This window comes from Xenopus tropicalis, chromosome 8, assembly GCF_000004195.4.
Source record: "Xenopus tropicalis strain Nigerian chromosome 8, UCB_Xtro_10.0, whole genome shotgun sequence".
Lineage (NCBI taxonomy): Eukaryota > Metazoa > Chordata > Amphibia > Anura > Pipidae > Xenopus > Xenopus tropicalis.
Window position 1 is genome coordinate 17135999 of NC_030684.2, and position 13453 is coordinate 17149451.

Genomic DNA, 13453 nt, shown 5'->3' on the forward strand with positions numbered 1-13453 from the left:
GGGCCAAGGGCTTGTGTTAGTGTAATGGAACAGGCCTGGGTAGGGCGGGGTACAAGCAAACTATATACATAAGCCTTTGTTTTAATTGGAACCCCAGTTTCTGGTTGAAAAGGCTTATTATTAAAAAGGAGTAAATGTGCTGCTGTTATTACAGTACCCCTATATCTGTTCTTTATTGTGTTTATTTGGGGTCTGTATTTTAATATTACATCTTTACATTAACTCTAACCTTCCCAAATCTCTATTTTATATTACAGGGGCAGCAGAGATGGGCATGAGTGCCAGTAGCAGGCAGTACTATGAGTACGCTATGGAAAGGTAAGCGCCCCCTAGTGGTAATAAATACACATTGCTGTGCTATTTGGGCTAATTGTCACTCTCATTATTATCACTGGGATTAAACTTAATGTCTTCTTGTTTCCTGCATTTCTCTAGATCTCATGGTGGATCCCCCCTCATCTGGACATCTTCGAGATCAGGGATTTTGAGGATCCACGCGCAGGCCCCTATTTGGAGGGCATTAGGGGCCAGATAACGGGTGACATCAAGATGGCCCTGTACGATCTCTGGATGGCAAGGGATTGCATCAAAATAACAAAATGGTGGCGATTCCTTCTCAAGGCCGGAGTTCGAGGGGACTATAAATATATTAAAGCCCACCTAAAAGGCCTCTATAAAGAACTAGAGGCTGTCAACAAGGCCATCCTGATGCGGGACAACGAGAGATATTAAGGTGCCGTATAAAATCTATGTTTCTCTCTTCTTTCTATGGCCCTTCAAAAATATTGGAAAAGGCACCTACTGACAGCACCACTACCAATTTCCTGGGTACCAAGTACAGTTGCACCTCTGTCTAGGTACCCTCATTAGCAGTAGGTAAGAACAACCGAATTCCACCAGCTGTGCCTCCACTACTGCCCAACACATTCCACCAGTGGTGCTACCCCTTCCAGCCGCCATTATTCCACCTGCGGTGCCCCCTACTCAATCCATTATATGGTTTTATACATAACAGCACCCTTAAGCCACAAAGTAATTTGCATTCCTTTTCACTCCACCTCTCAGGCTGCAGAAGCCGGGGTCTGCAGGCTGCCTGGGGTCCAATGGAATGCTGTATTCACCTTGTGGCTTATAGGTTCTCTGTGTATGCTGCCATATTGCTTCCCCCCCTTCTACCACCAGCGGTGGCCCCCTGCTTACACTGCAGTTCCAACAGCAGTGCCTCCCCCTTTATTCCTTTTCACTCCATCCCTCAGACTGCAGAAGCCGGGGTCTGCAGGCTGCCTGGGGTCCAATGGAATGGAAAGGAATGCACTATTCATCTAGCAGCTTAATGGCGGCCATGTGTATTCTGCCATATTCCCTGTTGTTTCCATCTCACCCATTTCCTTGGTTAAATATGGCGCATTGATCCTGGGAGCAAATCCGATTGCCGTTGAGGAGTCAGGAAGGAATTTTTCCCTCTAATTAAGCAGATTGGCCAAAGCTTCTCAGAGGTTTTTTTTTGCCTTCCTCAGGACCAATAAAAAAGCGCAATGTATTATCTTTATCAACAATAAAGCTGTGACTTACACAGATTTACCACCAAGCGGCTCTGTGTGTATTTATTTTGGTAACTGGGCTCATTTGACAGGGGTAACACATTGAAGAGGAGGGAGTGGGAGAACTCCTTGTGCGGGTATGGCTGCTCCCCAGAGCATTCTCATACTGGGCTCACAGACTGAGGTTCTAATGGGCATTCTTGGGATCCTCCCACCATTCCCCATCATGGCATGAAGGCTGTATGCTCAGTGCCCCCCACTGGCACATACGGGCATGGAAAAGCTGAGGGTAAAGATAAGATCATTTATAAAAGAAACCAGAATTGAATGTGATACTGACATGTGAATGTATCACAGAGCAAATCCTTATAAAAGGATTCTCATTGCCTAGAGATATTGCCCATATTGTAATATACTTAGTATGAGGAATGGATCCCATTCACCCACAGTCTGGCTCATCCGGTGCCCCCCCATAGGGAATGTAATGCACATGAGCAAACTGGCTCTGCCCTCCCCTCACTCTCCAGCCCTGAGCCCCAATCACTGAAGGGTAAAATGCATTATACAATATTCATTGGGCAGATGAGAAGGTGCCTGTGGGTACAAAGCCTAAACCAGTCCCTGTAGGGTTACTATGGCACCATTTCTCCTGGGTACACAGAATATTAGCAGGTGAGCAATAATGACATTATGGAACCCCCATATTGAGGGGAAGGGAAATCCTTTTGATTTCTGACACACAGGTAACTCTTTTATATGTGTCAAATCCATTCGCATTTCATAATATATGGATCCCTAGTCCTGCCGGTGCCATCTGAACCAGGTGCTTGTGAATGAGGATAAAGGTACCAGGAAGCAGCAGCGGGCAGAACCCCTGTGGCACCGTGCCTTATACAAGAGCAGAATAAAGAGCTTCCAAGCTTTGCTGGATACAAACACCAGCATGGGGAGACATTACAACGGTTCTGGGGCCTCAGGGAAGTTACATATAGAACTTGCCCCTGAGCGTCTGCAAAATCTGGGTGCCCAGCCTAGTCTCCTAGTAGCACCCACACAATAATCTGATACATTGCTGCACTGTAGGGACATTCAGCATCCAATCATGTTTATCTTCTGCTGTATAATATTAAAGGGGTTGCTCATCTTTGAGTTAATAGCTAGTATAATGTAGAGAGAAATATTCTCAAATAATTTGCAATTGGTCTTTGTTATTATACAATTATTTGTACTTTTTAAATTATTTCAATTTTTGTTCAACAACTCTGCAGTTTGCAGTTACAACAGCTATCTGGTTGCTAGGATCCAAATTACCTTAGCAACCAGGAAGTTTTTGAATTTTTGTAGCAGCAGACAGGAGGCAGGTACAGACTGCACCATAGGTCGGATATAGAATCACTGACAAGTTCCCAGTAACATGAAATAAAGTCTCCCAGTCTCTTATTGGCACCTAAAGAACCCATCTACAAACCTGCAGTCTGGGCTCACAGGGAGCAAGCAGCGGGGAAAGCAGCAATGAATACACATGCACCCACTCTCATGAAACCACTCAATACAGATGTGTGTGTGGCTCTTTATTGGATGAGACTGTCATTTCTCACAACCTCTATTGTTTTAGCTTAAAGGCCACCTATCATCGCAACATCGATCCCTTACCGGAGGAGTGGGTTATAAGAGCCCACACAAAGGTTGGAGCCAAATAATATTTTAGCCAGAAAACACTAGTGACATAAGAACAGGCAAGTAATTGGCTGATCCTGTGTCACATGTACAAGTGCATAATGTGCTGACTGGGACTCTCCCCATTATGCACATGAGTAATTCTCAACATGGCGGCAGGACGCTTCCTAGGGGCAATATCTGCCCAAAATAGTATGGTTCCCCAAACTGGAATGCAGGCTCTAATAGGCCACATGTTGGGCGGGGTAATATATATTTCAACGATAGATGCCCTATAAGTGAGCTATAAGTGGTATACAAATACCAGCCGGGGATAACTACTTACCAGCACGGCCTGTCTCCCCTTGGATGCACTTGTGCTCAAGCTCTTCTACTCACTCCTTCAGCTCCACTCTCCCCTCCATCAGGGCAGCAGACTGGAGATAAAATCAGATGAAAGCTCCATGTTACAACATCATATCTCCCACAAACCCTCCTGTACAAGATCAAACAACCAAAAATGAATTCCAGGGTTTACTGAGCTGTTTAATGCCCAATATACATGGATCAATAGCATATAAAGGCCCCACAATGAAAAGAAACTTATGTACAAATAAGCACCTTCAACGCATTGTGTCATAAGAGCCTGCAAAAGTATGATATATATTCACAAAGGACACATTTTCCAAAGGTTAAAATGGGTAGGTATATTGTTCTACTTTCTCGGTTGGCAATTCTGCTGAATTCTCAAATAACCAAGGCGTTGGGCTGTAAAATGGGCTGTGCATTAAAAATAAGGCCTCAGTCCTTAACTCAGGAGTGAAAAGGAAATACGGCTGTAACTCACCCTTAAAAACAAATATTTAGTCATTTTCAGTATGGCAAAGTCCCCAAATGCTACTTCTCTAACCAAAAAAAACCCTTAAGTAAACATTGCTTGGCTAAATGTTATTTAATTAGATGCTTGTGTTTCAAATACAAATGTATTTATACACACACTTTGCACATGATACACAATCAGAATGTTATATGTGAGTGTGTGTGAGTGTAGATGTCTTCACACAGAAGAGGAAATCGCTGTTGCTGCTACTTTCCCGGGATCCCCATTACTAACAAGGCAGGGCATTATCAGTTTTTAGCAAGGAGTCAAAATGTATTTGCCCCATGTGCTGTAGGCCTAAGGGTAGGGACCTACACAAACAAAAGGTGGGGGCTTTAGCAGTCAAACTGGGGGTATAGGACCTGCATTCCAGGGGATTTGTATGGCCAAAGATGGAGTTTAAGTCATCCTGTTAAGGACAAAAACTAGAATTTGTTTAATTTTTAGATAATGCTAGAATGTGACAAGGCAGGGCAGCCAATGTGTACATTCCTGCTGTAAGGATATATATATATATACACACTCTATCTGCCTTGTTGGTTATGGTTCCACTAGACAGATGCACAGCTTAACTATTACTCTGTTTAAATACTAATAACACACAGAATCTGGCCCTTTAACACATCAACCCATACCAACCACTACAAGATTTGCAATATTTGGACTTTACTAGACAGTCTCATAATAACCTATAAGCAGAATAGTCACTGTAACTCCCATGATGCTACTATATAGGATAAAGATAATCACAATATCCCCCAGATACACACACATATGGCAGTACAACCAGACACACGTGAAAGTGCCCTGGGCCCAAAGCATATAAGAAGCACACACTTGTTGTAGGTTTTGGGACATGTTTTTCGGAAACCTGCAGCTTTTTTTTAAGCATCTTGGCAACGCTAAAGTATAATAAAGCAGAACGTACCTATGCATTGCCTGCTCTTTCCCATTAATACTATGTACCATGGATATAATACATTGCCCTAAGCTGGATGCAGGGTACTGGGAGTTGTAGCACCAAAGCCAGCTGGACCTGCAGGACCATTCGTGTGTGTTCCCTCAAGCACAAAAGCTTCCTGCTCAGCAGCAGCAGGGCTGGAACTGGGGATAGGCAGAAGAGACATGTGTCTAGGGCGCAAAGGTGTGGGGTACCAGGACACCTACCTCTTCTGTCTGGCTACCCCTAGAGGCTTCACGCATCGCTCACTGGCCCCCATGATGCTCATCCCCTCTTCCCGCTGCGTGTCACTGTGGGAGCAAACACACACAGAGACGCACACATGCCTTGGGGCAGGGAGATGAAAGAGCTTTGCCTTGGGTGCGCCTGTGACTTGGCCCGGCCATGTTTATTTTTAAGCATGAAGCACACAATTGTAACTTTCAAATTCACCTGTTTCAGGCAGGGGCGTAACTAGGGGTAGGAAGAAGAGGCAGCTGCCTAGGGTGCAGCAATTGGGGGGTGCCAGACAGGAGCCTCTCCTGCCTACCCCTAGTCCGCTCCCTTTAGTCATTGCCCCCGCCACTTGCCATTACACAGGGCTCACGGGAGGGGGTTGGAAAGATTGCCTACCGGGTTGCCTAGGGTGCCGGGTCGGCTTGGCCCGCCCCTGGTTTCAGGTAGGGTTGCCACCTGTCTGGTCTTGACCAAGACAGTCCAGTTTTCAGAAGGGCTGTCTGGGTCAAAACTGCCTGCCCGATTTTCCCATTTTGGAAAACCGGGCAGGACTCACTGAGATTGATGTTGCAACTGACCTATTGCTGATAACCATGTCATAGCCCCACCCCAGTCACCCCTTCCCCCCCGAGAAGTCACCACCCCTCCCGGTGACATCACACCCCACCCCCTGCATGGAGATAGGAAAACGGCAGAAGGTGGCAACCCTAGTTTGAGACAAATCCTGAGACAAATACCTTAAATCAGCTTTGGGGTTCTGAAAATCTTTTATGTCTGCTCTTAAATATTTTGTGCAGATTTGCCATAGCTTTTCTCCATCTGCTGAGATCACTAGTGCTGTTGCCGCTGGAGTCTAGCAGGATCCAGAGATACGTGCAATACAACCCTCTTTGGTATCTTCCTTTTAAGGTCTTAAGATATAGATGAACTTCCAGTCCAATGAGTTTTCCAAACTTGCTGGCATATCCCAAGCAACACTTTCATATCACCATCTTGCAGGACGTTAAACAGTTTAGCTGGAATTCCATCATATCCTGCAGTTTGGGTTTTAGCAATGCTTTCTATGGCTCTTTCAACTTCACTTTGCTAAACGTCAAACTCCAAATCAGTAAAACTACTGTAAACTCAACAAAGATATTGGGGTGTTTCATACACATTCGAATTCTCTGTGTAATCCAAGTTGTAACCATACTTACTTTTTACAAGACCAAGTTTAGCCTGGAATCGTTGCGTGCAAGTATATAGGTAGATAATGCGAAGAAAGGATCCATCAAACTGTTGATGCCAAAACAAATGGGTGCTCCTACACTGACCGGACAATACGTGTGGGGATTTGACACTGATCACTGCTTCATATGCTTCCTGCTGACATTCCATTTCCAAAGAGGGCATCGTTAGCAATACTACCAAGTACAGGTATAGGACCCGTTATCCAGAATGCTCGGGACCAAAGGTATTCCGGATAAGGAGTCTTTCCGTAATTTGGATCTCCATACCTTAGGTCTACTATAAAATCAATAAAACATTAATCAAACCCATCAGGATTGTTTTGCATCCAATAAAGATTATTTATATCTTAGTTGGGACCAATTACAAGATGCTGTTTTTTTATTACTACAGAGAAAACGGAAATCAGTTTTAAAATTCTGAATTATTTGATTAAAATGGAGTCTATGGGAGACGGGCTTTCTGTAATTCAGAGCTTTCTGGTTAATGGGTTTCTGGATTAGGGATCCCATACTGTATCAGGAATTCGAACCCTATATTTTTAATATGATGTGGAAATGTTATTTATAAAAAATAGTTGATTGTGTATTCTTACCTGAATGGAATGTATCAGGCCCGCCCTACTGAGACATATTGATGCAATTCAGCAGTTTAATTAAAATTAAGTGCCATCATTTGTCAGACATTCCCTTGGGTTATTTTTCTATAGGGAAAATATTAGTAAAAGTCTTACTGTTCAAATGGAGACAGCCATTCCCTTTCAGTCCCCTGCCGCCAATGAAAAGCAAGGAATATCCCTTTATTCATAACTCTACAGACAAAAGGAAGGTTTATTAGTAAAGTCAGATTCATTTCTCTCCTCCTCATACCCAAATATACATTCAAATGAGTGAGCTTTGGAATATTTGGGTTTAGTAACAATACATTGGGTTTAGTTTGTGAGTTTCTGCCCTACACACTACAGGCTTTTGCGTGTTTGTGATACACACGTGTCGCTTTATGCTCCTCGTTGGCAGCTCATTTTGTAGCATCATTGTCTGTAAATGCATTGGATCCCTAAACAACAGAGCCGTTTTCTCTGAAGGGGGCGCAGTGCCAGGCACACAATCGCGCACATCATGTAAAGCCCCAGTGTGCCCATTTTGTCTATTACTGTAATTAAGGTTCAAACTGAAGAATGCAGAGGAACATAGGCGCCTTGCACTCTATTCCTGGTCTATGGAAAATGGAAAGTCAGGGGCTCCTTCCTCCCTGCTGTTTATTTTCTGCAAAGAAATCATGTATAATAGAGGGGCCTAATTATTATTACTATTGATATAGTGCTATTGTTCTCTGTAGCACATTACAGAGTAAGGGGACACTAATACAAGCCCATAGGGTTTGCATATACAGAACAATGGGAAGGGAGCAAGATAGCAGCTCCCAGTAGGTATCAGAATAGCCCTCAATAGTAAGAAATCCAAGTCCGACTTGGGACTCCTCCAGTTACATGGGAGTAGGAGAAACAATAGGTTAGCTGAAAGCAGTTCTAATGTGTAGCGCTGGCTGAAAGCTCAGACTCGGGCACAATGCACTGAGATGGCGCCTACACACCAATATTACAGCTACAAATACATTTGTTGGTTCAAGAATAAAATGTTAAATGGCAGAGTGTATTTTTTCCAGAGCATTAGCCATTGTAATAACTCTGTCAAAATATTCGGGCATCATAAATAAGCCCTAATTTTTGCCTAATTTCTAGTAAAAGATATAACAGAAGAGTTTAGAATTCAGATGTTTACATCCCTATTATAAATAACCTGTGATTGGCTGTATTTCTCGTCAATCTGCTGACAATCGTGCCCGGTTTTCAGACGTCTAAAAACCGGGCAGCCATGTAAAAACTGCGCCGTCTGGTTCAAAACTAGACAGGTGGCAACCCTATCCCCAGATTTAAAGAGCCAGTAACATTAAAAAAGTGTTTTTTCCAATACAAGTTTTCATCCGTTAATCCAGCACCTGCAAAATAAACCTTAACATAAACATCATTAAAAAACCCAGACCCACTGCAGAAATACCAATTAGCACTTCATTAACCCAAGACTTGCCAGTAAAATCACTGCCGAAATGGCAAACGAGCCGTTAACCCCAGTAAGAATAATGGATTCATGAAAACAAAAAAATAAAAGATAGTTATACTGGATTTGGCCCCTATTTCAAAATCACCATGTTCACCCAAGACTCCAACAAAGAATATTATAAGGCAAGCCAAGGGCCAAGATAAAGGCATAAGGCATAAAACAAGGCATCCACAATTTAATAAAATAAAAACTAATTTGCAGCACAATAAAACAGGTGGGAGGGAAGTACAAGACCAGAAATCACGATTCCCAGGCAATTACAACATCATAACAATCAATTATAAAAACAAACAGACCAATTACTGACTTTCTACTCAACTGTGGCTCATGATTGCACAGTAATCAGTTGGTGTATTTTTACAATTCATGGATAATAAAGCAGGAGCAGGTAAGGAGTAAAACCGGGGGGTGAGGAGCCACTGACTGTGTGACCCTCTCCCTGACTTACTACTTGAAGCAGGCAGTTCTACGGCAGCTGGTGGTGTTGCAGGGCAGTGAGGCAGGCAGTTCTACGGCAGCTGGTGGTGTTGCAGAGCAGTGAGGCAGGCAGTTCTACGGCAGCTGGTGGTGTTGCAGGGCAGTGAGAGACAGTTCTACGGCAGCTGGTGGTGTTGCAGGGCAGTGAGAGACAGTTCTACGGCAGCTGGTGGTGTTGCAGGGCAGTGAGGCAGGCAGTTCTACGGCAGCTGGTGGTGTTGCAGGGCAGTGAGGCAGGCAGTTCTACGGCAGCTGGTGGTGTTGCAGGGCAGTGAGGCAGACAGTTCTACGGCAGCTGGTGGTGTTGCAGGGCAGTGAGGCAGGCAGTTCTACGGCAGCTGGTGGTGTTCCTTCACTGCACTAATAGGGCGGTGTGTTGAGCTGTAGGAGGAATTTGTTTTTTGACAAAAAATTATAGTTGCGGTAAACAGTAAGAAATGTACTTTATTAGTAGGTGTTAATATAGGTGGGGTTAGTTCCCAGAATGTGATTTGTCGGTCAGCCTTTAAGGCTGATGCCAGACGAGGATTAGGGCGGATATTTTCGGCAAGCGAAAAAGCGATTGCTGAAAATACCGCCCTACGCCTCCTACATGTGCCTGCACCCGAATGAATGGAATACGCTCTGGTGCAGGCACATGTAGCCGAAATACGCATAAAAACGCGAGACTTTCAAACTCTGATGTAGAGAATGCTATTTTGAGACAATTTACAACTGTCTGGCTGGTGTGCCAGGCACGGACTCCAGTTTATACAGAGAGAAATGGTGCCCAAAAAATGCCACTGTGACATTATCACATTATCAGATACTGAAAAATAAACCAAATAAAGTGCATTAAATAACCAAGAGCAGTATTTAACCAGAACTGTAGCATAGTATCTGAATCCTGAAACAGTGAAGCGTGTAAATAAAAACTGATCAGCGAGCATTAAATACTGTGGGGATACTGACCCAAGGCAGAGCTTGTGCTGAGGTCCCTGTTATCGTAGCAACAAACCTCTATGTCTGTGTCATGTTAAACATATGCAGTCAGATCCAGTGAATCACATAGAAGCCACTTTACCCAGTGAGGAGCACGGACGTCACATTACATGGCATCATTTATGGCCCATTTGAGTGGCTGAGAGTCAGAGTATGGGAGGAGTTGCCCCCAGGGTTTGACTGGGGAGTGCAGGGCCCACCGGGCTTCTGCCTCAGGGGCCCCTGCACCCCCCAATGGTCCCCGCCGCCTTCACCCCCCCCCTCCCGCAGAGGCCCCCAGCACCTGTCCAACCTCCTCCTCGAGCACCCTGTATCAAACTTACCTGAAGCGCGTTGGGGGAGGGAGACCAGTGGATCAGCGGAGGACCTGCAGAGATTGGGTATAGGCCGACGGGGCCCACCGGGTTTTTTCCCAGTACCCCAGTGGCCCAGTCGGACACTGGTTGCCTCTGCTGGCAAAATGTACAGCAACCAGTCTGTAAGGGCACAGCCTCCCCATTCAGCCACAAACTACAGAGTGAGCAGAACAGTGTCCCCATCAGTAACAGGGGTACTGCCCAGCCACAGGGCTCACACTCGGGGCTAAGTCCCCAACAGTGGATCTATGCTGGTTAACAGGGTCGGTCTTATCAACTGAAGGGCCCAATTGGGGAACTTTGTCACGGCCCCCCAGATAGGGTTGCCACCTTTCTCTTTAGATAGGCCCAGACAGGACTGGGGGAGTGACATCAGGGGACGGCGCTGTGACGCAAAGGGGCAGATGTGGTGAAACAGGGGGCAGGCACGGTGATGTAAGGGGGTGTGTCAATAACATGTAGGGGCGGGATAAACCCTAGCATACTGTGATTGGCTGTATTTCTTGTCAATCTGCAGGTAAAGGTTTTTAGACATCTGAAAACCAGGCAGCAATCTAAAAACCGGGCTGCCTGGTTCAAAACTAGACAGGTGGCAACCCTATCCCCATTAACCATTAACATTTTAAAAAAAAGTGTTTTTTCCCCAAACAAAAGTTTTCATCCATTAATCCAGCATCTACAAAATAAACCTGACCATAAACATCATTAAAAAAAACCAGACCCACTGCAGAAATACCAATTAGCGCTCCATTAACCGTAATGGTAACAGTAATGGATTTATGAAAACAAAAAAACAAAAAAATAGTTATACTGGATTTGGCCCCAGTTCCAAATCACAATGTTCACCCAAGACTCCAACAAAGAATATTATAAGGCAAGCCAAGGGCCAAGATAAAGGCATAAGGCATAAAACAAGGCATCCACAATTTAATGAAATAAAAACTGACTAATTTGCAGCACAATAAAACAGGTGGGAGGGAAGTAAAAGACCAGAAATAATGATTCCCAGGCAATTACGATATCAAATCAATTAAAAAAACATAAACATAGACCAATTACTGACTCACTACTCAACTGTGGCTCATGATTGCACAGTAATCAGTCAGTGTATTTTTACAATTCTGTGCTTGCAACAAATGTCCCCTTGTATCTCTTTAGCTCAGCATATAAATTCATTTAGATTCCCATGGCAACACTTTAAAACAAATTCAAACTGTAAAATACATTGCGGCATAGATAGATAGATGATCCAAAGATAGATAGATAAATAGATAGAGATAAAAGACGATAGATAGAGATAGATAATATATAGATGATAGAAAGATAGATGTATGGATAGATAGATATGACACAGACTGTTCTATAACTAGATACATATTACATTATACATAATATTTGGAGCTTCCAGTTTACTTGTCTTTGCCGATACATTTTCTATGAGCAACAAGAGCAGCAACATCTCAAGATCTCTAGGGTTCAGTTTGCACCCTTTGTAACTGTTTCATTAGATGATTGGATCTCAATATATTTATCAATCTGGTACATTATAATTAAATACAGTACGTCACAAGTTCACAACACATAATGGGTCTAATGTTTTCGAGCAAACAAATCTCAATGCTGACATTTTGCGACCATTCTTAACCCAAATGTTCTATATGTGATTAACATCTGGCATCTTGCCTGTCTGTGGTGCAGACACAGATGAATATATTGAGATCCAATCATCTAATGAAATATTTAAAATCTAGTACATTATAATTAAATACAGCAGGAGCAGGTAAGGAGTATAACCGGGGGGTGAGGAGCCACTGACTGTGTGACCCTCTCCCTGACTTACTACTTGAAGAATCTGGAGGGAGCGGGAGGTGCCGACTAGATAGAGGAGCCGATGCCGAATCTCCAAAAGTGCTGGTGGTGTTGCAGGGCAGTGAGGCAGGCAGTTCTACGGCAGCTGGTGGTGTTGCAGGGCAGTGAGGCAGACAGTTCTACGGCAGCTGGTGGTGTTGCAGGGCAGTGAGAGACAGTTCTACGGCAGCTGGTGGTGTTGCAGGGCAGTGAGAGACAGTTCTACGGCAGCTGGTGGTGTTGCAGGGCAGTGAGAGACAGTTCTACGGCAGCTGGTGGTGTTGCAGGGCAGTGAGAGGCAGTTCTACGGCAGCTGGTGGTGTTGCAGGGCAGTGAGGCAGGCAGTTCTACGGCAGCTGGTGGTGTTGCAGGGCAGTGAGAGACAGTTCTACGGCAGCTGGTGGTGTTGCAGGGCAGTGAGAGACAGTTCTACGGCAGCTGGTGGTGTTGCAGGGCAGTGAGAGACAGTTCTACGGCAGCTGGTGGTGTTGCAGGGCAGTGAGAGACAGTTCTACGGCAGCTGGTGGTGTTGCAGGGCAGTGAGAGACAGTTCTACGGCAGCTGGTGGTGTTGCAGGGCAGTGAGGCAGACAGTTCTACGGCAGCTGGTGGTGTTGCAGGGCAGGGAGAGACAGTTCTATGGCAGCTGGTGGTGTTGCAGGGCAGGGAGAGACAGTTCTACGGCAGCTGGTGGTGTTTGCAGGGGCAGGGAGGCAGACAGTTCTATGGCAGCTGGTGGTGTTGCAGGGCAGTGAGAGAGTTCTACGGCAGCTGGTGGTGTTGCAGGGCAGTGAGGCAGACAGTTCTACGGGCAGCTGGTGGTCGTTGCCAGGGCAGTGAGAGACAGTTCTACTGGCAGCTGGTGGTGTTGCAGGCAGTGAGGCAGACAGTTCTACGGGCAGCTGGTGGTGTTGCAGGGCAGTGAGAGACAGTTCTACGGCAGCTGGTGGTGTTGCAGGGCAGTGAGAGACAGTTCTACGGCAGCTGGTGGTGTTGCAGGGCAGGGAGAGACAGTTCTACGGCAGCTGGTGGTGTTGCAGGGCAGGGAGAGACAGTTCTACGGCAGCTGGTGGTGTTGCAGGGCAGTGAGGCAGTTCCATGGCAGCTGGTGGTGTTGCAGGGCAGTGAGAGACAGTTCTACGGCAGCTGGTGGTGCGGTGCCGACTGAGCCCAACGGGGCGGCTGGTACTG

General features: G+C 45.3%; 1 long non-coding RNA gene across 2 annotated transcripts; it reads right to left on the bottom strand.

The window, feature by feature from the left end:
- Positions 1–475: 475 nt before the first annotated feature.
- LOC116406605 lies at positions 476–12398 on the bottom strand. Of its 2 annotated transcripts, none has more exons than XR_004219641.1 (4): positions 12256–12398; positions 7215–7292; positions 3544–3634; positions 476–564 (listed from the first exon to the last, which is right to left on the bottom strand). It is a non-coding gene; the product is annotated as an uncharacterized LOC116406605 (long non-coding RNA). The 2 variants fall into 2 exon arrangements; XR_004219642.1 differs by lacking the exon at positions 476–564 and adding an exon at positions 1646–1824.
- Positions 12399–13453: the final 1055 nt, after the last annotated feature.